General features: G+C 45.7%; 1 protein-coding gene across 1 annotated transcript in view; it reads left to right on the plus strand.

Annotated features, from left to right (window-relative positions):
• Positions 1-13820: 13820 nt before the first annotated feature.
• LOC126106321 (uncharacterized) overlaps positions 13821-23823 on the plus strand; it is a 74047-nt gene continuing 64044 nt past the window's right edge. The window contains exon 1 of the mRNA XM_049912557.1: positions 13821-13905. The gene's annotated coding sequence lies outside the window, so the exon portion shown is untranslated. The remainder of the gene's footprint in view (positions 13906-23823) is intronic.

A 23823-nucleotide genomic window follows, 5' to 3' on the forward strand; every position in this document is an offset into this window, starting at 1 on the left:
GAAGCGATTTCATAAATTCACTGTAGCTCCATTCATTGACATATGGTCACGACACACTACAGATACGTAGAAAAACTCATAAAGTTTTGTGCCGCCAGAGCGCTCGAGAGCGCAGTGAGACAAAATGGCGACAAGAGCCGAGAAAGCGTATGTCGTGTTTGAAATGCACTCACATCAGTCAGTCATAACAAGGCAATGACACTTCAGGACGAAGTTCAACAAAGATCCACCAATTGCTAACTCCATTCGGCGATGGTATGCGCAGTTTAAAGCTTCTGGATGCCTCTGTAAGGGGAAATTAGCGGGTCGGCCTGCAGTGAGCGAAGAAACGGTTGAACGCGTGCGGGCAAGTTTCACGCGTAGCCCGCGGAAGTCGACGAATAAAGCAAGCAGGGAGCTAAACGTACCACAGCCGACGGTTTGGAAAATCTTACGGAAAAGGCTAAAGCAGAAGCCTTACCGTTAACAATTGCTACAAGCCCTGACACCCGATGACAAAGTCAAACGCTTTGAATTTTCGGCGCGATTGCAACAGCTCATGGAAGAGGATGCGTTCAGTGCGAAACTTGTTTTCAGTGATGAAGCAACATTTTTTCTTAATGGTGAAGTGAACAGACACAATGTGCGAATCTAGGCGGTAGAGAATCCTCACGCATTCGTGCAGCAAATTTGCAATTCACCAAAAGTTAACGTGTTTTGTGCAATCTCACGGTTTAAAGTTTACGGACCCTTTTTCTTCTGCGAAAAAAACGTTACAGGACACGTATATCTGGACATGCTGGAAAATTGGCTCATGCCACAACTGGATACCGACAGCGCCGACTTCATCTTTCAACAGGATGGTGCTCCACCGCACTTCCATCATGATGTTCGGCATTTCTTAAACAGGAGATTGGAAAACCGATGGATCGGTCGTGGTGGAGATCATGATCAGCAATTCATGTCATGGCCTCCACGCTCTCCCGACTTAACCCCATGCGATTTCTTTCTGTGGGATTATGTGAAAGATTCTGTGTTTAAACCTCCTCTACCAAGAAACATGCCAGAACTGCGAGCTCGCATCAACGATGCTTTCGAACTCATTGATGGGGACATGCTGCGCCGAGTGTGGGTGGAACTTGATTATCGGCTTGATGTCTGCCGAATCACTAAAGGGGCACATATCGAACATTTGTGAATGCCTAAAAAAACTTTTTGAGTTTTTGTATGTGTGTGCAAAGCATTGTGAAAATATCTCAAATAATAAAGTTATTGTAGAGCTGTGAAATCGCTTCAATCATTTGTAATAACCCTGTAAGTGCAGATTTCGCAGCCGTCATGATCGCAGAATGACGGAGATCTCCGAGACCGGTCACCAACGCGTTAAGTAGTCATTCTCCCTATGATCCCACAGTCAATAGGGCTGGGAAAAGCACAAATGCATCTGCATCTACTTCTACATACAGACCCAGCAAGCCACCTTGCACCCTGTACCACTATTAGACATTTCCTTTCCTGTTCCACTTTCAGAGCGATGGTAAAGCGGCTATCTATATGCATCCGTATGAGACCGAGTTTCTCGTACCTTCTCTTCGTGGCCCGAAATATATATTACGGCAGTAGAATCGTTCTGCAGTCAGCTTCAAACTCCAGTTCTCAAAATTTTCCCAGTAGTGTTCCTCGAAAAGAACTTCGCATTCCGTTCAGGGATTCCCATTTAAGTTCCCGAAGCATCTGCGTAACACTTGCGTGTTGTTCGAATTTACAGGTGACAAATGTAGCAGCACGCCTCTGAAGTGCTTCGATGTCTTCCTTTAATACGACTTGGGTCGAATCGCAAACACTGGCGCAGTAGTCAAGAACAGGTCGCACCAGCGTCGTACATGCGGTCTTCGTCACGTACAGGCCGACAGTTGGTGAACTATATGAAGCAAAACCGTCATAAGTTCTGAAAGGTTTGCGCTAGGACGTTCAAACTGCACGGTTGGTCGGGGGGCATGTTAGGAATTAGTATGCGCTGTATGGTTTGGTTTAGCGACGAAGTCCACTTTCATTTGCATGGGATCGTCAATAAGCAAAACTGGCGCGTTTGGGGAACTAAGAGTAGGCATTTCGCGATCGAGAAGTCTCTTCATCCTGAACGGCTGAGTGTGTGGTGTGCAATGTCCAGTCACGGAATAATCGGTGCGCTATTCCTTGATGGCACGGTGGCTACCGAACGGTATCTGAAGGTTTGGGAAGATGATTTGATGCCCATTATCCAAAGTGACCCGTCTTACGACGGACTTCAATTTACGTTATTTTCCCATACAAGGCTAGGACAAATGCACTCCGAGGGGATGCTGGGGGAATACTGACAGACCCCAGTGCTATATTAAGAAAATGGAGGGCGTATTTTGAGCATCTATTAAAGGTACACCAGGAAGCAGGAAATGTGCAGGCGTACGAAATACATACAGCAGAACCCCAGATACCTGAGCCAACGTTAAAGGAAGTAAGAGATGCAATCAACAAATTTAAAAACCTTAAAGCACCAGGATCAGATTGCATAACTGCAGAATTAGTGAAAAATGGGGGACAGAAATTGGTGGAAGTAGTTCACAAAGTGATAACTAAACTATGGAACTCAGAGATGATACCTGAAGAGTGGCAGGAGTCGATTCTGATCCCAATTTATAAGAAAGGTGACAAAATGGGTTGTAGTAATTATAGAGGGATATCGCTATTACCAGTATGTTCCAAAATTTTCTCGAGTATTCTGCTAAGCATGCTTACACCACATGCAGATGAAATTGAGGGGGATTACCAAGTCGGCTTTCGGCGGAACACATCAGCTATAGACCAAATATTCACCCTGCGTCAAATTTTGGAAAAGAAATGGGAATACAATAAACCAGTTCATAATCTTCTCATAGATTTTACAAAAGCATACGATTCAGTATTGCAGTCAAAATTGTACAGAATTCTTTTGGAAGTTGGAATACCAAAGAAGTATGTTAGACTTATAGAAGCGAGTTTGAAAAACACAAAAGGTAGAGTACGCGTGGGGAAATTGGAGTCAGAAGAATTTGTAATAAAGAACGGACTGAAGCAGGGAGATGCCCTGTCTCCGCTATTTTTTAATTTAGTCCTAGAATATGTTGTACGAATGGCAGCAGATAATTCAGAGGGTGTGGAGTTAAATGTAAATATTAAGATATTAGTGTATGCAGATGATCTAAACATCATTAGCGATAGGAAAGAATCTGTAACAGCAAATGCGAATGCGTTAATCAAGGCTAGTGAAGGTGTAGGTCTAAGGATAAGTGAAGACAAAACTAAATACCTGGTTACTACTAGAATGCCAACAGCAGTAGATCAGGAAATGTTAAGAGTTGGAGACATGCAGTTTGAAAAAGTGAACACATTTAAGTATCTAGGCGTGGACATCACTTCGAGAAATGAGATTGAATCCGAACTGGAGAAGAGATTACGGGCGGGAAATGCGTGCTACTTCTCACTGAATAGATAGCTTTCATCACGGATATGATCTAGGAATTTAAAGATTAGAATATACAAAACTATTATTCTACCAGTTATGCTGTATGGGTGTGAGACTTTGTCTCTCACTGTGCAAAATGAAAAGCCGTTTCGAGTATTTGGAAACTAAATTTTGAGGAAAATTTTCGGAGCAAGAAGGGATGACATTAGCGGAGAGTGGCGAAAACTGCATAACGAAGAGGTTCAGGAACTCTATTCAAGCCCTGACATAATAAGTATTATTAAATCACGTAGGCTGCGATGGGCGGGTCACGTAGCTCGAATGGATGAGGGCAGGGCAGCGCGCAGAGTACTGGTAGGGCACCTAGAAGGAAAACGTCCTGTGGGGAGACAGAGGCGTAGATGGGAGGACAATGTGAAGGCTGATTTGAGGAGCCTAGGTATTGAAGGTGAATGGAAGGAAATAGCCCAAGACAGGGACAGGTGGCGAAAATACGTTGCTGCGGTAATGGACTCTCGAGTCCGGTATGACCAGTGAGTGAGTAAGTAAGTAAGTAAGTAAGTAAGTTTCCATACAATTCAATAATTGTCACCCTGTATGAGCCACACTGTCCCAAAATTTTCCCGATAAACCGCAGTCGATCATTCGCCTTCCCTACGACAATCCTTACATGGTCGTCCCATTTCATATGTCTTTGCAGCGTTACTCCCGGATATTTAAACGACGTGACACTACTGTCGATTTATCAGTATATTACGGGTTTGGTTTTCCTAATCATCCGCTTTAACTTACATTTTTCAACATTTAAAGGTAGATACCATTCATCATAGCAAGTAGAAATTTTGTCTAGGTCATCTTGTGTTGACCTACACTCAACTTATCTTCGATATCTTCCCGTACGCCGCAATATCATCAGCTACCCTTTCCGTCCACGAGATCGTTTCTGTATACAGAAAATAATGGCGGTCCTGTCACACTTCTCTGGGGCGCTACTGGCGATACCCTTGCCTCTGATGAACAATTGACGTGGAGGGTAACATACTGGGTTCCATTATTTAAAAAGTCCTCGAGCCACTCACATTCCTTGGAAGCCATTCCATAAGCTCGTATCTTCGTTAACAACCTGCGATGGAGCACCATGTCAAATGCTTTCTGGAAATCTAGAAATACGCAGTCTGCCTGTTACTTCCTCCACAGTTCGCGGTGTATCGCATGAGAAAATGGCAAGTAATGCTTTCTAAAAGCACGCTCAGTCGTGAACATGAGCTTCTCGATCTTAAGAAAGTTTATTATATTCGAAATGAAAACACACTCCTAGAAATGGAAAAAAGAGCACATTGACACCGGTGTGTCAGACCCACCATACTTGCTCCGGACACTGCGGGAGGGCTGTACAAGCAATGATCACACGCACGGCACAGCGGACACACCAGGAACCGCGGTGTTGGCCGTCGAATGGCGCTAGCTGCGCAGCATTTGTGCACCGCCGCCGTCAGTGTCAGCCAGTTTGCCGTGGCATACGGAGCTCCATCGCAGTCTTTAACACTGGTAGCATGCGGCGACAGCGTGGACGTGAACCGTATGTGCAGCTGACGGACTTTGAGCGAGGGCGTATAGTGGGCATGCGGGAGGCCGGGTGGACGTACCGCCGAATTGCTCAACACGTGGGGCGTGAGGTCTCCACAGTACATCGATGTTGTCGCCAGTGGTCGGCGGAAGGTGCACGTGCCCGTCGACCTGGGACCGGACCGCAGCGACGCACGGATGCACGCCAAGACCGTAGGATCGTACGCAGTGCCGTACGGGACCGCACCGCCACTTCCCAGCAAATTAGGGACACTGTTGCTCCTGGGGTATCGGCGAGGACCATTCGCAACCGTCTCCATGAAGCTGGGCTACGGTCCCGCACACCGTTAGGCCGTCTTCCGCTCACGCCCCAACATCGTGCAGCCCGCCTCCAGTGGTGTCGCGACAGGCGTGAATGGAGGGACGAATGGAGACGTGTCGTCTTCAGCGATGAGAGTCGCTTCTGCCTTGGTGCCAATGATGGTCGTATGCGTGTTTGGCGCCGTGCAGGTGAGCGCCACAATCAGGACTGCATACGACCGAGGCACACAGGGCCAACACCCGGCATCATGGTGTAGGGAGCGATCTCCTACACTGGCCGTACACCACTGGTGATCGTCGAGGGGACACTGAATAGTGCACGGTACATCCAAACCGTCATCGAACCCATCGTTCTACCATTCCTAGACCGGCAAGGGAACTTGCTGTTCCAACAGGACAATGCACGTCCGCATGTATCCCGTGCCACCCAACGTGCTCTAGAAGGTGTAAGTCAACTACCCTGGCCAGCAAGATCTCCGGATCTGTCCCCCATTGAGCATGTTTGGGACTGGATGAAGTGTCGTCTCACGCGGTCTGCAAGTCCAGCACGAACGCTGGTCCAACTGAGGCGCCAGGTGGAAATGGCATGGCAAGCCGTTCCACAGGACTACATCCAGCATCTCTACGATCGTCTGCATGGGAGAATAGCAGCCTGCATTGCTGCGAAAGGTGGATATACACTGTACTAGTGCCGACATTGTGCATGCTCTGTTGCCTGTGTCTATGTGCCTGTGGTTCTGTCAGTGTGATCATGTGATGTATCTGATCCCAGGAATGTGTCAATAAATTTTCTCCTTCCTGGGACAATGAATTCACGGTGTTCTTATTTCAATTTCCAGGAGTGTATTTTCGAGGCTCTGCAGCAAACCGATGTTAGGGACATCGGTCTGTAAGTTTGAGGGTCCGTTGTTTTGTGCTTCATATACACATGAGTCACCTACGCTCTTTTTGCAATCGCTTGGGAGCCTGTGCTGGGCGAGAGATTCGCGACAAATGCAATCTAGGTACAAAGTTACGTACCCTCTGCCATGCACTTGACAGCGGCTTTCAGAGTAGGGGTGTAGATGCTGCACTCAGAAGGAAGCAGGTAGCGCGAGTTCACACACCTACAGACATTAGGTGGCTTGCCGAGTATGATGTGGATGACGTAGGCAAACCCCAGCCAGCTACACACTGTAATCAGGGCGGTGTTGTAGGAAAGGCAGCCTGGAACGTTGAGACGGCTGCAGCACCCGGAAAAAGATATGGCGCTGCGTCTCAACACCTGCACAGCTTGCCACGACAAGCACCCTCAGCCACGCACTTCAGAACGATGAGCTGAGAACAGTCACCGTTGTTGCGTTCCTCAGTCCGAAGGCCTCTCTGATGCAAATCTCCATGCAACTCTGTTGTGTGCCGGCTTCTTCATTCCGCTGTAACTACTGCAACCTACGTACATTTGAACCTGCTTACTGTAGTCTGTTCGCTACCTTCTCATTGGTTGAGCCATCCATCTCCAGTACTCTTCCGTAGCACCACATTCCAACAGTTGTTTCTGTCTCGCGTCGTTTGCATAATCATATCATCCGCGCTTCACTTCCACACAAGGCTACACTCCACATAAACACATCTACATCTTCATCTATATTCTGCAAACCACCGTCAGGTGCATGGCAGAGGGTACGTCCCTGTGTACCAGTTATTAGGGATTGTTCCATTCACGTATGGAGCATGTGAAGAATGACTGTTAGAATGCCTCTGCCCGAGCAGTCATTATTCTAATCTTATCCTCAAGATCCCTGTGCGAGCCATACGTAGTGGGTTGTAGTATATATCTAGAGTAATCATTTAAACCCGGTTCTTAAAACTTTGCTAACAGACTTTCTCGGGATAGTTTACGTTTGCCTTCAAGAGACTGCCTTTTAAGTTCCTTCAGTATCTCTGTGACACTCTGGCATGGATTAAACAAACCTGTCACCATTCGTGCTGCTTTTTTCTGTATGCCTTCAGTATCCCCTGTTAGTCCTTTCTGGAACGGGTCCCACACATTCGAGCAATATGCTAGGATGGGTCACACTAGTGATTTGTAAGCAATCTCTTTTGTAGACAGATGGTACTTCCCCAGTATTCTACCAACAAACCGAAGTCTACCACCCGCTTTACCCACGACTGAATCTATGTGATCACTGTATTTCATATCCCTATAAAATGTTACACCCAGGTATTTGTACTAGTTGGCCGATTCAAACAGTGACTCATTGATATTATAGTCATAAGATACTATGTTTTTTCGTTTTGTGAAGTGCACAATTTTACATTTCTCAGCATATCGAGTAAGTTTCCAATCTCTGCACCATGTTGAAATCTTATCAAGATCTGACTGAATATTTATGCAGCTTTTCTCAGATAGTACTTCGTTATAGATAAATACATCATGTGCGAAAATCGTGGTTTTACAATTAATATAGTGTGCAAGATCATTAATATACAACACGAACAGCAACGGACGCAACACACTTCCCTGTGGCACACCTGCAGTTACTTCTACATCTGACGATGACTCTCAGTCCAAGATAACAAGCTGTGTCCTCCCTACCAAAAAGTTCTCAGTCCAGTCACAAATTTCACTTGATACCTCATATGACCGTACTTTTGACAGTAAGCGTAGGTGCGGTACTGAGTCAAATGCTTTTAGAAATCAAAAATTCATAAAATAAATTCTAACAGTTAAATTTATATTCGGTGTTTAAGCATTTTTCTTATCCAGTTTTCCATATTCTCTACTTCGGCCAAGATAACTCATTTTGATGCCCGAAACCCACCTACTACATTTAGTCTCTCATTTCGTAATGTTTTTCCCTGAGCATCACCTGTTTCCATTGGACTACATTCGATAATCTTCGTCTCGCTTTCCTTGATGTTCATCTTATATCCTCCTTTCAGGACAACAATATCATCGGGAGACCTCAAGGATTTTATTTCTTCTCCCTGAACTTTAATACTTCCCCTAACACTTCTTTGGCTTCCTTTATTACTTGCTCACTGTACAGATTGAATGAAATCGGTGACTGGCTACAACCCTGTCTCACTCCCTTCTCAACCGCTGCTTTCCTTTCATGCCCTTAGACTCTTACAACTGCCGTCTGGATTCTGAACAGGATGTACACTCCTGGAAATGGAAAATAGAACACATTGATACCGGTGTGTCAGACCCACCATACTTGCTCCGGACACTGCGAGAGGGCTGTACAAGCAATGATCACACGCACGGCACAGCGGACACACCAGGAACCGCGGTGTTGGCCGTCGAATGGCGCTAGCTGCGCAGCATTTGTGCACCGCCGCCGTCAGTGTCAGCCAGTTTGCCGTGGCATACGGAGCTCCATCGCAGTCTTTAACACTGGTAGCATGCGGCGACAGCGTGGACGTGAACCGTATGTGCAGTTGACGGACTTTGAGCGAGGGCGTATAGTGGGCATGCGGGAGGCCGGGTGGACGTACCGCCGAATTGCTCAACACGTGGGGCGTGAGGTCTCCACAGTACATCGATGTTGTCGCCAGTGGTCGGCGGAAGGTGCACGTGCCCGTCGACCTGGGACCGGACCACAGCGACGCACGGATGCACGCCAAGACCGTAGGATCCTACGCAGTGCCGTAGGGGACCGCACCGCCACTTCCCAGCAAATTAGGGACACTGTTGCTCCTGGGGTATCGGCGAGGACCATTCGCAACCGTCTCCATGACGCTGGGCTACGGTCCCGCACACCGTTAGGCCGTCTTCCGCTCACGCCCCAACATCGTGCAGCCCGCCTCCAGTGGTGTCGCGACAGGCGTGAATGGAGGGACGCATGGAGACGTGTCGTCTTCAGCGATGAGAGTCGCTTCTGCCTTGGTGCCAATAATGGTCGTATGCGTGTTTGGCGCCGTGCAGGTGAGCGCCACAATCAGGACTGCATACGACCGAGGCACACAGGGCCAACACCCGGCATCATGGTGTAGGGAGCGATCTCCTACACTGGCCGTACACCACTGGTGATCGTCGAGGGGACACTGAATAGTGCACGGTACATCCAAACCGTCATCGAACCCATCGTTCTACCATTCCTAGACCGGCAAGGGAACTTGCTGTTCCAACAGGACAATGCACGTCCGCATGTATCCCGTGCCACCCAACGTGCTCTAGAAGGTGTAAGTCAACTACCCTGGCCAGCAAGATCTCCGGATCTGTCCCCCATTGAGCATGTTTGGGACTGGATGAAGCGTCGTCTCACGCGGTCTGCACATCCAGCACGAACGCTGGTCCAACTGAGGCGCCAGGTGGAAATGGCATGGCAAGCCGTTCCACAGGACTACATCCAGCATCTCTACGATCGTCTGCATGGGAGAATAGCAGCCTGCATTGCTGCGAAAGGTGGATATACACTGTACTAGTGCCGACATTGTGCATGCTCTGTTGCCTGTGTCTATGTGCCTGTGGTTCTGTCAGTGTGATCATGTGATGTATCTGACCCCAGGAATGTGTCAATAAAGTTTCCCCTTCCTGGGACAATGAATTCACGGTGTTCTTATTTCAATTCCCAGGAGTGTATATAACCACCGAACCCTGTATTTGCCCCTGTAGCGTCAGAATTTCAACGAGTGTATTCCAGCCGACATCTAAAATCTAAAAGGGCTATAATATAAATGGCCTATAAACATAGTGTTGTCTTTTCTTAACGTATCTTCTAAGATAACTCGTAGGGCTAGTACATCCCGACGGCTTCTGCCTGTTTTTCTGTTCTTTTGTAAGCATGGTCCCAGTATTTTAAGTTGTGAGCTACCTTCAGCTTCATCCATCCCACGTGTAAATCCCCAAGTACATTATTCTCTTACTACACGGGAAACTCCCTATCACATGGCACCCCCTTCCCCTCCCCCCCCCCCCCCTCCACACCGATTTAGTGGTAAGATCGCCCACTGGATAACTCGTCAAAAACTGAAATCAAGCATAAAAACAGGAAGAAGCTGTACTGGAGTGTGAAAAACGAAGCAAAATAGAAACAGTGAACTGTCTAAAAGCAATAAGTGCAATACAGAGCAGCCTGAAACAGCCATGGCGACGTGAGTAAGTGGTTACGGTGCGGGCGAGTCGTGTTCAGAACTCCCTCGCGCCATTTATTCATATTTTTTTCACAACGTTATGAACTGTCGGTCCGGTCATTGAGATGCTTGTTTTCTTTTTGTAGCCTTGGCAGTTGTCGTAGAATAAACTGGTTATAGAACATAAGTGTGGTAAGAATACGTTACCGTCGCAAGTAAATGTGATGAATTTGCGAGAGAAGGCGAGATACCACATAGGCCTCTAACAGAAATGGAAACAACAAATAAACGGGTGAGAACTATGTTACAAGAAAGAAACCCAAGAGTCAAGACTTCCAAAACGGAACGCAACTTCAAAAACGTTGAAAACATATGTTCTGAAAGAGCACAGAGAAACTGTGTGGCTGTGAAACTGTTGCGCTCATTTGCTGCAGCTTATGACAAACTATTATGTTTTCATCATTTCCTTGGGAGTGATCACATTCAAATTCATACGAACACCTAGATCGGGCAAGGAGGTATATCTCACTCACTCACCAAGCGTACAAATTAGGTGCGTCGGTAAGAGATTCCTATAATATGACACACGTACTGTCACACACGTGGTGTTATAGTCGGCACACAGCATCTCCGAGGTAGCGATGAAGTGCGGATTTTCCCGCACGACCATTTCACGAGTGTACCGTGAATGTTAGGAGTTCGGCAAGACATCAAATCTGCGACATCGCTGCGGCCGGAGAAAGATCCTGCAAGAACGGGACCAACGACGACTAAGGATCGTTCAACGCGACAGAAGTGCAACCCTTCCGCAAATTGCTGCAGATTTCAATGATGGGCCATCAACAAATGTCAGCGTGTGAACCGTTCAACGAAACATAATCGATGTGGGCTTTCGGAGCCGAAGGACCACTCGTATACCCTTCATGATTGCACGCCACAAAGCATTACGCCTCACCTGGGCCCGGCAACACCGACATTGGACTGCTGATTGGAAATACCGGGTGATCAAAAAGTCAGTATAAATTTGAAAACTTAATAAACCACGGAATAATGTAGATAGAGGGGTAAAAATTCACACACATGCTGGGAATGACATGGGGTTTTATTAGAACAAAAAAAAAAAAACAAAGTTCACAAAATGTCCGACAGATGGCGCTGGACAGCAAAACGTCAGTAACTGCTACCGTGACGGGTGAGAGGTACGCCGATATGTTACAGAATCGCATCATCCCCAGCCTGGCTGATAAACACCTGCTGGAACGTACGATGTTTATGCAGGATGGCGCTCGACCCCATATTGCTAGACGCGTGAAAGATCTCTTGCGCGCGTCGTTTGGTGATGGTCGTGTGCTGGGCCGCCACTTTCGTCATGCTTGGCCTCCCAGGTCCCCAGACCTCAGTCCGTGCGATTATTGACTTTGGGGTTACCTGAAGTCGCAAGTGTATCGTGATCGACAGACATCTCTAGGGATGCTGAAAGACAACATCCGACGCCAATGCCTCACCATAACTCCGGACATGTTTTACAGTGCTGTTCACAACATAATTCCTCGAGTACAGCTATTGTTGAGGAATGATGGTGGACATATTGAGCATTTCCTGTAAAGAACATCACATTTGATTTGTCTTACTTTGTTATGTTAATTATTGCCATTCCGATCAGATGAAGCGTCATCTGTCGGACATTTTTGAACTTCTGTATTTTTTTTGGTTCTAATAAGACCCCATGTCATTCCAAGCATGTGTGTCAATTTGTACCTCTCTATCTACATTATTCCGTGATTTATTCATTTTTTAAATTTATACTGACTTTTTGATCACCCGGTATTTTCCCTGGTAGGGCGAGTCTCGTTTCAAACTGTATCGAGCGGATGGATGTGTACGGGTATTGAGACAACCTCAGGAATCTGTGGACCCTACTTATCAGCAGGGGACTGTTCAAGATGACGGAGGCTCTGTAATAATGCGGGGCGTGTGCAGTTGGAGTGATATGGGACCCCTGATGCGTCTACATACGACTCTGACAGGTGACACGTAGGTAAGCATGCTGTCTGATCACCTGCATCCATTCGTGTCCACTGTGCATTCCGACGGACTTGGAGAATTCCAGCAGGACAACTGCATGGGGGCTTAATTAAAAATGCAACAATTTTAGTAGCTGTCTGTCCGGTTACGAAGTCTCGTAACCGGTTGGCCCTGAGTAGTATTAGTACGCAATCTGACTGCATAAAATAACAATAAAGAATGACAAGAAATTTCCGTTAACACAATTGATTAATTAAGTCCCCTGCAACTATAAAAGCTGCGAAACAGCAAAGCACAAGTGTAACTGTTCTGTGTGTGGTAGTGTGATTCAACGTACATGTATCTGACACGGTTCTTCCTCAATACGACAAGATATTTTAAACACCATTTACAATGAACTAATTGAAAAACCAGAAATACTATAATTGCACATAGAAACCAGAATTACAAGTCTAACACATGAACACGAGCCAGATGCTTTGTTGACTGAACCTGTGACCAAGCGAAATTGTCATTAAAGAAATGTGAAATAATTTTTTTTTACCTCAATATATAATGTCGAAAAATACACTGTGATCATTGCAACATCTTACATCTATACATTACACCATCCGAACAGCATCTACTCTCTCGCCCAACAGAACAACAACTGCACTCGACATCCTCTGAACTACTACTGACCTCGACATCCTCTCAGCAAGCACTGTCCACGGCAACCTCTGAACTACTACTACTGCCGCAGTGGAGGCGGCGGAATAATAATCTTTGGCGCAATCTCTGGCGCTCTGACTCAGTGTAGCCACCTTTCACAATGCGACACTCCACACGTCCAGAATTGCTACAGCGTGGCTCCAGTAACAGTATTATGAGTTTAAACACTTCCGCTGACCACCAAACTCCCCAGACATGAACATTGTTGAGCATATCTGGGATGCCTTGCAACGTGCTGTCCAGAAGAGATCTCCACCGATTCGTACTCTTACGGAGCTATGGACAGCACTGAAGCATTGACGGTGTCAGTTCCCTCCAGCACTGCGTCAGACATTGGTCGAGTCCACGCCACGTCGTGTTGCGGAATTGCTGCGTGCTCGCGATATTACGGAGGTGTGCCGGTTTGTTTCGCTCTTCAGTGTATTTACTATTCCTCGTGGAAGACTTGCCTAGATTCCAGTACTTGAGAAGAGCTGTCTGCTCTTCCGAAGTCGGTTGGCGACTCCGATGCGTTGCGGGTTTTCAGTGACGCAGTGGCGAGCGGTTAGTCCGAGAAGTGAGAGGGGCCGGTGAAGCACCGCTGCCTTGGTCAACGCCTCGAGGCCCCGGCCGTGCGTCAGAGGGCTGCCGCCCGCGGTGGTGGGGGGAGAGGCGGGCAGGCGCGCTGCAGCCGCGGGAGCCGGCAGTCGGCGGGTGACCGAGGATGCGGCGGCCGCGAGCGCACAGCACAGCAGCCGCGGCGGGACTGCAGTGACGCGACACAGGTGCGTGGGTCCGCCGCGCTCTCCATTACTGGACCGCTGTTCGGCGCGCTTGTCAAACGCGGAGCGTGTTTGAGAAAAATTTCGCTTGACGTCAGATTTGACAAGAGGGCTGGCGTCGTTTGTATCTGTGTTCGCTTCGCGTGTTTAGCGGAGTTATGTTTTCATTTACCTCACTGTCTAATGAGCTTCGTAACTATGGAAACTCTGTTCGAGGATGTTGTTGTAGTGGTCTTCAGTCCTGAGACTGATTTGATGCAGCTCTCCATGCTACTCTATCCTGTGCAAGCTGCTTCATCTCCCAGTACGTACTGCAACCTACATCTTTCTGAATCTGCTTAGTGTATTCATCTCTTGGTCTCCCTCTACTACTTTTACCCTCCCCGCTGCCCTCCAATGCTAAATTCGTGATCCCTCGAGGTCTCAGAACATGTCCTACCAACCGGTCCCTTCTTCTAGTCAAGTTGTGCCACAACTCCTGTCCAATTCTGTTCCATACCTCCTCATTAGTTATGTGATCTACCCATCCAATCTTCAGCATTCTCCTGTAGCACCACATTTCGAAAGCTTCTATTCTCTTCTCGTCCAAACTATTTATCGTCCATGTTTCACTTCCATACATGGCTACACTCCATACAAATACTTTCAGAAACGACTTCCTGACACTTAAATCTATATTCGATGTTAACAAATTTCTCTTCTTCAGAAACGCTTTCCTTGCCATTGCCAGTCTACATTTTATATCCTCCCTACTTCGACCATCATCAGTTATTTAGCTCCCCAAATAGCAAAACTCCTTTACTACTTTAAGTGTCTCATTTCCTAATCTAATTCCCTCAGCATCATCCGACTTAATTCGACTACATTCCATTATCCTCGTTTTGCTTTTGTTGATGTTCATCTTATATCCTCCTTTCAAGACACTGTCCATTCCGTTCAACTGCTGTTCCAAGTCCTTTGCTGTCTCTGCCAGAATTACAATGTCGTCGGCGAACCTCAAAGTTTTTATTTCTTCGCCGTGCATTTTAATACCTACTGCGAACTTTTCTTTTGTTTCCTTTACTGCTTGCTCAATATACAGATTAAATAACATCGGGGAGAGGCTACAACCCTGTCTCACTCCCTTCCCAACCACTGCTTCCCTTTCTTGCCCCTCCACTCTTATAACTGCCATCTGGTTTCTGTACAAATTGTAAATAGCCATTCGCTCCCTGTATTTTACCCCTGCCACCTTTAGAATTTGAAAGAGAGTATTCCAGTCAACATTGTCAAAAGCTTTCTCTAAGTCTACAAATGCAGGAAACGTAGGTTTGCCTTTCCTTAATCTTTCTTCTACGATAAGTCGCAAGGTCAGTTTTGCCTCACGTGTTCCAACATTTCTACGGAATCCAAATTGATATTCCCCGAGGTCGGCTTCTACAAGTTTTTCCATTCGTCTGTAAAGAATTCGCGTTAGTATTTTGCAGCTGTGACTTATTAAACCGATAGTTCGGTAATTTTCACATGTGCCAGCACTTGCTTTCTTTGGGATTAGAATTATTATATTCTACTTGAAGTCTGGGGGTTTTTCACCTGTCTCATACATCTTGCTCACCAGATGGTAGAGTTTTGTCAGGACTGGCTCTCCCAAGGCCGTCAATAGTTCTAATGGAATGTTGTCTACTCTCGGGGCCTTGTTTCGACTCAGGTCTTTCAGTGCTCTGTCAAACTCTTCACGCAGTATCGTATCTCCCATTTCATCATCATCTACATCTTCTTCCATTTCCATAATATTGTCCTCAAGTACATCGTCCTTGTATAGACCCTCTATATACTCCTTCCACCTTCCTGCTTTCCCTTCTTTGCTTAGAACTGGGTTTCCATCTGAGCTCTTGATATTCATACAAGTAGCTCTCTTGTCGCCAAAGGTCTCTTGAATTTCCTGTAGGCAGTATCTATCTTGCCCCTAGTTAGATGAAAAAAGAACAATTGTTGTCCAGGTGCGAATAGTACTCTCACACTGAAGGCTCCGTACAAACATAATTATGTACACAGACATTTCATACAACCCGGGAATGAGGACCTCGACGATGTTTCCCTGTTGTCAATACTGAGATTGGCAAGACATCGGTCCCCGGGTTCCCAAGACTTTCGAGAATGTTTAAATTTCAAGTTGGTAGTCGGGTAAATACGGATAAAAGAAATATTTTTTGTCACGTGACAAAATAATAAATTACGCAATTTCCTGATTTTTTTCCCTTTTTTGTGCTCTGATCTTCTTGCCAAATTTTCTGATTCTAGACCGCTAATACGTTTCAACGAGTAAGTTTGCGAGCATCAAAATACGTGACGTAAATGGTCGTATATTTTGATTTCATCGACGTAGAAGATAACCTTCATTATACCGCCATCTATGATCTCGACAATCCTTGCCTGTTGTCGACATAATCGGTCCCTCGGATTCCAAGACTTTCGAGAATGTTTAAGAATCAAGTCTGAAGTCGGATAACAAACGATAAAAGAAATATTTTTGTCAGGTGATATAATTATGAATTAACAATTTTCAGATTTGTTTTCGTTTCCTTGTACTGTGAAGCCATTCTTATTGACAAATTTCACAATTCCAGACCAATGAGAAGTACTCTACTGGACAAATTTCCTTTACTTCTATGGTCACAGATTTTTTATCATCAGACTATAATGACCATCTTCAGATCTGTTTTATAAAAACATATACTAATATACTGGAGCCATAGTGGCATCGTCAAATGCTGTAACAGGGGGGGAGGGGGGAATCCAAAATGTTTTTGCTGTTGTTGTTGTGCCACCACGGTTGCTTCCTGGTCGCTGTTTATAATCCTCGCTCGCTGTGGCTGGATGTTTACTTCCGTCATAGTGAGTAACAACCTTGAAGACGCAACTCTGTAGATTTCTTCTCTATTGAAATTGCAGTTATTATTTGATATTTTCACTCTTTCACGGACGTTCGTTTCATAAATATCAGTTTCTCTGTCTATCACGTGTGTGTTCTTAAAATCTAGAACTTGGTTACATTATTGTTGATGCTCTGCCACAGCTGATTTGGAATTTTGTCTTAACGGTAGTTGGAAAGGAAAACCGATTGATTTGAACTTAATCTCATCACAAAATTTGCAATTTTCTAATTAATATGGTACATAAATCACTTATAAACACACCTTGTAAACATTTTTTTCTTTTAAAAAAATATCGTCTGCGCCTGTTTAAAATGTTAAAAATTTTACGTGCATTGCTTCAGGATCAAATAAATTCGTTAAGTTTTTGTATAGAAGACAGTGGATTGCCCTATTACAAAGGCGAAATTACGTTGTTTCTATTGGTAGTACTGTCGAAAATAATATCATACCCTTTCGTAATACACTCCTGGAAATTGAAATAAGAACACCGTGAATTCATTGTCCCAGGAAGGGGAAACTTTATTGACACATTCCTGGGGTCAGATACATCACATGATCACACTGACAGAACCACAGGCACATAGACACAGGCAACAGAGCATGCACAATGTCGGCACTAGTACAGTGTATATCCACCTTTCGCAGCAATGCAGGCTGCTATTCTCCCATGGAGACGATCGTAGAGATGCTGGATGTAGTCCTGTGGAACGGCTTGCCATGCCATTTCCACCTGGTGCCTCAGTGCAGACCGCGTGAGACGACGCTTCATCCAGTCCCAAACATGCTCAATGGGGGACAGATCCGGAGATCTTGCTGGCCAGGGTAGTTGACTTACACCTTCTAGAGCACGTTGGGTGGCACGGGATACATGCGGACGTGCATTGTTCTGTTGGAACAGCAAGTTCCCTTGCCGGTCTAGGAATGGTAGAACGATGGGTTCGATGACGGTTTGGATGTACCGTGCACTATTCAGTGTCCCCTCGACGATCACCAGTGGTGTACGGCCAGTGTAGGAGATCGCTCCCCACACCATGATGCCGGGTGTTGGCCCTGTGTGCCTCGGTCGTATGCAGTCATTGTGGCGCTCACCTGCACGGCGCCAAACACGCATACGACCATCATTGGCACCAAGGTAGAAGCGACTCTCATCGCTGAAGACGACACGTCTCCATTCGTCCCTCCATTCACGCTTGTCGCGACACCACTGGAGGCGGGCTGCACAATGTTGGGGCGTGAGAGGAAGACGGCCTAAAGGTGTGCGGGACCTTAGCCCAGCTTCATGGAGACGGTTGCGAATGGTCCTCGCCGATACCCCAGGAGCAACAGTGTCCCTAATTTGCTGGGAAGTGGCGGTGCGGTCCCCTACGGCACTGCGTAGGATCCTACGGTCTTGGCGTGCATCCGTGCGTCGCTGCGGTCCGGTCCCAGGTCGACGGGCACGTGCACCTTCCGCCGACCATTGGCGACAACATCGATGTACTGTGGAGACCTCACGCCCCACGTGTTGAGCAATGCGGCGGTACGTCCACCCGGCCTCCCGCATGCCCACTATACGCCCTCGCTCAAAGTCCGTCAACTGCACATACGGTTCACGTCCACGCTGTCGCGGCATGCTACCAGTGTTAAAGACTGCGATGGAGCTCCGTATGCCACGGCAAACTGGCTGACACTGACGGCGGCGGTGCACAAATGCTGCGCAGCTAGCGCCATTCGACGGCCAACACCGCGGTTCCTGGTGTGTCCGCTGTGCCGTGCGTGTGATCATTGCTTGTATAGCCCTCTCGCAGTGTCCGGAGCAAGTATGGTGGGTCTGACACACCGGTGTCAATGTGTTCTGTTTTCCATTTCCAGGAGTGTATATACACATGTTGTATGTAGAAGTGTTAACTAAGTGTGAATACTGGAATGGTAATGGACTTCGAGATTCTGACGAAAGATCGCTATGAATGTAAGTCAGGGAACGAAGCAGAACATACCTGCGACAGAAACCGTAAACGAACAACCGGTGGAATGGATGTCTCTGCAGCTACTGAAAACTTCAGACGATCCGCGAATAAAACGTGTGTTCGTCACTTTATGTTCTTAGCTGATGGGGTCTCAAAAGCAGACAACAGTGCAGTAGCAGCTGAGCCTTACGGTGACAATATTTTCACAAAACTGGAATGTGTCGGTTATGTCCAGAAGAGGGCTGCCACCATGAGGATGAAACCAAGTTTCAGAAACAGGAATTTTTCAGATGGTAAAACGATAACGGAAAAGGCTGACAGACGAAGTTAGTGATGAACTATAACAATACTATGGAATGGCCATTAGAAATAACACTGATAATTTGTTCAGATTGAAGCAAGGAGAAATGGGCTACATACCTTCGCCAACAAACTGTCAACAGATCGTAAGCCAATACGCCAACCTTGTCCTTCCGGACCAGATTTACGGTCTAATTATCGCAACTCCCAGTAGTCGAACACTCGATCCCAGCAGCAGCCATGGAAGACGTAATGCCCGTTTACGGGCACTTTACGCATTCCGTTATTGAAGAAGTGTCTACATGGGCAGACTCAGAACCCAAATGAGTTCTTCAGCAATTATATGAACTCGCGTACCAAAACTGTATTTACTGAAAGGAAGACAATAAAATGGGTGGGGGTCATGTTGTTATTGCTTTTAGTGGTGGCAACACTGGCATGGGAATTAATCCTTGAGTAACCTGCATCAGAGAGCTTCAAGGGATGAACCAGCAGCAGTGTATGCAGCAGAAATGGCCACTAAGAAGTCATCAAGGGAGAAAAGAAAGAGATCCATAGAAAATGATCAAGATGATACAGAGTGTGATGTTTGTGAGTGAGTAACAAAATGAAACATGTTTCTCAAAACTTACATTGTCAGTTCCATTTTTCTGAATCTGAGGAATCACTTAGAGTAGAATATTCATACTTTCAGAGAGTTGTTGTTGTTTCTGTGGTCTTCAGTCCTGAGACTGGTTTGATGCAGCTCTCCATTCTACACTATCCTGTGCAAGCTTCTTCATCTCCCAGTACCTACTGCAACCTGCATCCTTCTGAATCTGCGTAGTGTATTCATTTCTTGGTCTCCCTCTATGATTTTTACTCTCCACGATTTCCTCCAATACTAAATTGGTGATCCCCTGATGCCTCAGAACATGTCCTGCCAACCGATGCCTTCTTCTAGTCAAGTTGTGCCACAAACTCCTCTTCTCCCCAGTCCTATTCAATACCTCCTCATTAGTTATGTGATCTACCCATCTAATCTTCAGCATTCTTCTGTAGCACCACATTTCAAAAGCTTCTGTTCTCTCCTTGTCTAAAGTGTTTATCATCTATGTTTCATATCCATACATGGCTATTACACTATACCAGAAAATATTTCCCGACACTTCAAATCTATACTCGATGTTAACAAATTTTTCTTCTTCAAAAATCATTTCCTTGCTATTGCCAGTCGACAGTTTATATTCTCTCTACTTCGGGCATCCCCAATTATTTTGCTGCCCAAATAGCAAAACTCATCTACTACTTTGTGTCTCATTTCCTACACTAACTCGATGAGTATCACCTGATTTAAATCGACTACTTTCCATTATCCTCGTTTTTCTTTTGTTGATGTTCATCTTATATCCTCCTTTCAAGACACTGTCCATTCTGTTCAACTGTTCTTCCAAGTCCTTTGCTGTCTCTGACAGAATTACAATGCCATCGGCAAACCTCAAGGTTTTTGTTTGTTCTCCCTGTATTTTAATTCCTACTCCAATTTTACTACTGGTTCAATATACAGATTGACTAACATCGGGGACAACCCCGTCTCACTCCCTTCCCAACCACTGCTTCCGTTTCGTGCCCCTCGACTCTTAGAACTGCCATCTGGTTTCTGTACAAATTGTAAATAGCCTTTCGCTTCCTGTATTTTACCCCTGCCACCTTCAGAATTTGAAAGAGAGTATTCCAGTCAACTTTGTCAAAAGCCTTCTCTACGTCTTCAAATAATGTTCAAATGTGTGTGAAATCTTATGGGACTTAACTGCTAAGGTCATGAGTTCCTAAGCTTAGACACCACTTAACCTAAATTATCCTAATTACAAACACACACACCCATGCCCGAGGCAGGACTGGAACCTCCGCCGGGACCAGCCGCACAGTCCATGATTGTAGCGCCCTAGACCGCTCGGCTAATCCCGCGCGGCTACGTCTACAAATGCTATAAACGTAGGTTTTCCTTTCGTTAACCTAGCTTCTAAGATAAGTCATAAGATCAGTATTTCCTCGCGTGTTCCTACATTCCTACGGAATTCAAACAGATCTTCCCCGAAGTCGGCTTCTACTAGCTTTTCCATTCTTCTGTAAATAATTCGTGTTAGTATTTTGCAGCCATGACTCATTAAACTGATAGTTCAGTAATTTTCGCACCTGTCAGCAGCTGCTTTATTTGGAGTCGGGATTATTATATTCTTCTTGAAGTGTGGGCGTATTTCGCTTGTCTCATACATCTTGTTCAACAGATGGAAGAGTTTGGCCCAAGGCTATCAGTAGTTGCAACGGAATGTTCTCCCATGGCCTTGTTTCTACTTAGGTCTTTCAGTGCTCTCTCAGAAAGTTACAACATACGAGTACATATACTGAGCCTACCGAACTAAAATACAAAAATGTTTGGTATAATTAAAACTACTTTGGAAAAAGTATAAATATTATACAAAACTCTGACCGAAATGTAATGATCTCAATCTAACACACTAACAATCAACACTTAATGTTCTATAAAAGTCTGACGTCCATTGTTACAGTGGTTTCTGAAACAAAGGGACAACTAAAACGTCTCCTCTGTATTGGAATATACATAATACAGGGTGAAGAAACATGGCTGACTACATACGGGAATCTGGGTGTGGCGGTGAGTCGTGCTCGGGTAGCCTAGTGGTAGCAGGAAATGCGGGTTCGAGTCCCGGTCCAGCACAAACTTCCATTGTTGTCATTCCATTCTGACGGTTGTCCATACTCGTAACTGCGAATGCAGTTTATATTTTTCGTACTGAGACTTTGGCCTTCTCATTTAGCTTACCCCGAATGTGGACCGATCTGTTTCTTCCAGTATTTTCGGTGTCTGAGTGTTGCTGTTGCTTCTTTGTCTCCAAGGTGAGTTTGCTCTGGGGAGTCCCGTCCTCCAGAATGATGACAGCCGCGTTCACCAGCCTGCAAGCGTACGTTGCCGGTTTGACGAATTCTCGGGCACCCTGTCTGCAACTCGACTGGCCTGCGAAATCAACCGATCTAAATCCCACCCAGAATGTGGGTGACAATTTGGAACGGCTGGTGAAGCGTACCAGCCAGGGTCACCGCATTTTGGTAGCTCAGGGGTGGCTTAGGTACACATGAAGAAACTTGTAGCCTCTATTCCGCTTTAAATTTGGGCCATTGTCAGGTTGGAGGCGGCGATACGCGGCACTGGAAGGGTGTCTCGTCAACTGCGCCCAGTGGAATTTGCGCCCACCGAACGTCGAGACAAGCTCAGCTAATCCTCTGTTCGAACTGTCCAACTTGCCCGACAGCTAGAGGAGCCGAGGGCACTTACGTTGTGTACTGATGGACAGGACAGCAGATGCTCGAACAGTAAATGTAACATAATACAGGTTGACTCTTACAGAGAAGACAACGTCAATCACCCACTTTTTACAATGCTATTTATTTATTTCAACAGCGCTGCTACCGGATAGTTCACGTTAAGATACATTTTACATTAGCTTTCACTTTTTGCTTTCCCAAATGATGCAATTTCGTTTTTATGGCGGTGTCCTACAACCAAAACAAGATATGAGACAATGCCTTTTCAACTGTGATTGTTGCTCAGAACGATTTTAAATTATGTAAACAAAGTATTCTAGTGGAGATCTCCGCTTCCTTACGTCACCAAAACATCTCCACTAGAATAATTCGTTTACATCATTTAAAATCGTTCTGAGCAACAATCACAGTTGAAAAGGCATTGTCTCATATCTTGTTTTGGTTGTACGACACCACCATAAAAACGAAATTGCATCATTTGGGAAAGCAAAATATGAAAACTAATGTAAAATGTATCTTAACGTAAACTAGCCGTTTGAAGATGAATCTCTCGGTTCGAAACCGGTAACGGATTTAAATAAATAAATAGCATTGTAAAAAGTGGCTGGTTGCTGTTGTCTTCTCTGTAAGAGTCAATCTGTATTTTGTACACAGCCACGAGCTCAGAATGTCGGTTTTCGACAAAATAGCAATAAATGTAACGCCAAAATTTTTTAGTCTAAAGCTATCGTAATTTATTTTACGTTCTGTCGGACGCAATTGCACAAATTTTTGCTTAGGACCGAATCTTCAGAAACTCCACTGGAAAACATTAAAACCAACTTGCAAACAAGAAATTTAAAAATCGTATCTCTTCTTCAAACAATACGGAATGGAAAGATTACTACTTACGTTACACAAATTCGTACAAGCACAACTCACGTACGCATCGCCACTGTCTCAATGCGCTAAGGCCCTACTGCTTGGTGACGGTGGCCATTTGTGTGTGTGTGTGTGTGTGTGTGTGTGTGAGAGAGAGAGAGAGAGAGAGAGAGAGAGTTGTGCTTTTACGCATTTGTGTGTGTTTTCCAGTTCTGAAGAACTGGAACATCTCTAGCATTGAAACTTAAGAACTGGAACATCTCTAGCACTGAAAGTTCTTGGCAGATTAAAACTGTGTGCCGGACTGGGATTCGTAGCCTTTCGTTGCCTTTTGCAGGCAAGATCTCTACCCGTTCTCGCAGCTTTACTTGCGCTAGTACCTCATCTCCTACCTTCCAAACTTAAGTCCGACGTTCGAGTGCCGATCCGACACACAGTTTTAATGTGGCAGGAAGTTCCACATCGTCTGTGATTCAGCACCTCCTCTATCTAATGAGCAGCAATCTGTCCTTTCCGTGTTGGTATTCCATCCTGAACTTTCTTCTGTTTGACAAACCATACCGGTACTTTAAAAT

This window comes from Schistocerca cancellata, chromosome 10 (genome assembly GCF_023864275.1).
Source record: "Schistocerca cancellata isolate TAMUIC-IGC-003103 chromosome 10, iqSchCanc2.1, whole genome shotgun sequence".
Lineage (NCBI taxonomy): Eukaryota > Metazoa > Arthropoda > Insecta > Orthoptera > Acrididae > Schistocerca > Schistocerca cancellata.